This window comes from Otolemur garnettii, unplaced genomic scaffold, assembly GCF_000181295.1.
Source record: "Otolemur garnettii isolate 467f Iridium unplaced genomic scaffold, OtoGar3 scaffold00302, whole genome shotgun sequence".
In the NCBI taxonomy this organism is placed as follows: domain Eukaryota; kingdom Metazoa; phylum Chordata; class Mammalia; order Primates; family Galagidae; genus Otolemur; species Otolemur garnettii.
This window is the reverse complement of record NW_003852697.1, coordinates 422,325-424,772: the sequence shown is the minus strand read 5'-3', so window position 1 is coordinate 424,772 and position 2,448 is coordinate 422,325. Positions and strand designations below refer to the sequence as shown.

The 2,448-nt window shown below is 47.5% G+C and overlaps 1 protein-coding gene across 6 annotated transcripts in view; it reads right to left on the bottom strand.

Moving 5' to 3' along the window:
* The window catches only part of PNPLA6 (patatin like phospholipase domain containing 6), a 27,443-nt gene that overhangs the window by 16,451 nt on the left and 8,544 nt on the right, over positions 1 to 2,448 (bottom strand). The gene's annotated exons all lie outside the window — the stretch shown is intronic.

Genomic DNA, 2,448 nt, shown 5'->3' with positions numbered 1-2,448 from the left:
AAGTTGAAAAACACTGCTCTAGTTCAAGAGGGTATGGACACAGCAGATGTTCAGGGCAGGCTGCTCTAGGCCTGACTGGTCAGCCACCTTAAATAAGAAACTGAAATGGAGACAAGAAGAGTCCTTCCCTGTTCACTATCCCAACCTGTGTGGCACTTTCCAAAGGTCCACCCACCCAAACCCTGCAGGGATCCCTGGATGAGGCAGAGCCCCAGGAGACAGATATATATGCACACATGCTGGTATTTTCTAAGACAGAATTTTCAGACTGTGTTTGGGATATGCATGGGAGTGACTATTACTAGCCTAGTAATAGTAATAGTCACTACTAGGCTAGTTTCTTTTTTTTGTATTTTTGTTTGTTTGTTTTAGAGACAATGTCTCATTATGTTGCCCAGACTGGTCCTGAAGTCTCAGGCTCAAGTGACCTCCCACCTGGACCTCCTGAGTAGCTGGGACTACAGACTTGACCCATTGCACCCGGCCCAGGAAGCATGTTTCTTTATAGCAGGACTTCTCAGAGCCTTGAATATACCCATGGTGTTTACTAGGAACTTTCAAGAAAGTATTAAACAGTATTTTCCAAACCCACTTGATCAGATCCCTTGTTTATAATATGGCTTTTCTATGAAACATATTATATTTGGGGAAATGTCTGCATAGAGCAGTGATTCTCAACCTTCCTAATGCCATGGCCCTTTAATACAGTTCCTGTGGGTCATGACCCACAGGTTGAGAATCACTGGTATAAAGCATAGTTTCATAACCTTGGCAATACTAATAACTTGGACTGGATAATTCTGTCGTGCTGCCCTATATATTTCAGTATGGCAGGACTTTACCGACTAGATGCCAGTGGCACCCTCCAAAACTGTAACAATCAAAAATCTGTTAGCATTTTCAAATGTCTCCTGGGGGCAAAATCACCCCTGATAGAGAACCATTGGTATAAATTTCCCAGAGACACACAGCAGAACAGCTGTCCCTAACAAAGTCCTGTCCACCCCAAGAAGCTCTGAGGAGCTACAGGTCAGGGCTGGGTTGAGCCCACCTGAATCTCAACGATAAGCAGGACCCAGTGGCTGCCTGAGGAGCCACAACATGACCGCTCTTCCCCAGCCTGTCCCCTGAGTTCTAAGAGCAGCTGGCAAAAGCCTCACTTAACTTCTTCTCCAAAAAGGAGCCTACCCCTGCCATGAGCAGCTCAAGGGACAGCAGAATCACTGGATCAAGTGACAACAGGTGAGATCACACCTCCTACTCCACCTACAGCCTTGGCCCTGGCTTCTCTCCCTAAGCCTGAAGCAGTGCTGCGGTCTCAGTGCCTATATCACCCCACATCCCTGCCACCATAAGCTGCTGAACTTCCTTCCCTGCTGCCTGTCACCCCTGCAAACCTTATGCATCTCCAAACTGGGGGAGTCTGAGACCAGCTGCTACCTAAGTGCCAAAGGCCACAGCCAGGGCAAATATGACTAATAGATGCCCACATCTCCTTATGCATCTCCACCTTCCTCTTACCACATCCATTATACAGATAATGCTGAGAACCTTCCAGATCATTTACCCAAGGTCACAAGTGGAGCTGGGACAGAGTCTGGGTTTGAAACTGCCTCCTTCTTTGTGCTTCCTGACCTCGTGCTGGTGGCTAGGTCACTAACCCTCAGTGGGCCTCAGTTCCCCATATAGACGATGGAGGGGTTGGTAGGATACACTTTCCTACACCCTCTGGAAGTTGCCAGAGACACCAAAACCCTGGGGGTTTGCCCCTGGGGTTGGTTTGTGGCAGTCTGTATCCATTTGAGCATCTATTCCCCAAAAGGGCCAAGGTTAGAAGCAGACACAATATCAGAGTACACTCTAGGATCGGATGGGCAGAAAAGAAAGGTTATAGGGGCTCAGCACCCATAGCACAGTGGTTACGGCGCCAGCCACATACACTGAGGGTGGAAGGTTTGAATCCAGCCTGGGCCAGCTAAACGACTGCAACAAAAAAATAGCTGGGTGTTGTGGTGGGCACCTATAGTCCCAGCTACTTGGGAGGCTGAGGCAAGAGAATCGCTTAAGCCGAAGAGTTTGAAGTTGCTGTGACTGTGATACTACAGTACTCTACTGAGGGTGACATAATGAGACTGTCTCAAAAAAAAAAAAAAAAGGTTGGCCCAGTGCCCGTAGCACAGTGGTTACGGCGCCAGCCACATACACTGAGGGTGGCAGGTTCAAACCCAGCCCACGCAAGCTAAACAACTGCAACAAAAAAATAGCTGGGCAATAGCAGGTGCTGGTAGTCCCAGCTACTTGGGAGGCTGAGGCAAGAGAATCGCTTAAGCCCAAGAGTTTGAGGTTGTTGTGAGCTGTGACGCCATGGCACTCTACCCAATGCGACATAGTGAAACTTTGTCTCAAAAAAATTAAAATAAATTAAAGTTTTCTTTTTTTTTTTTTTTT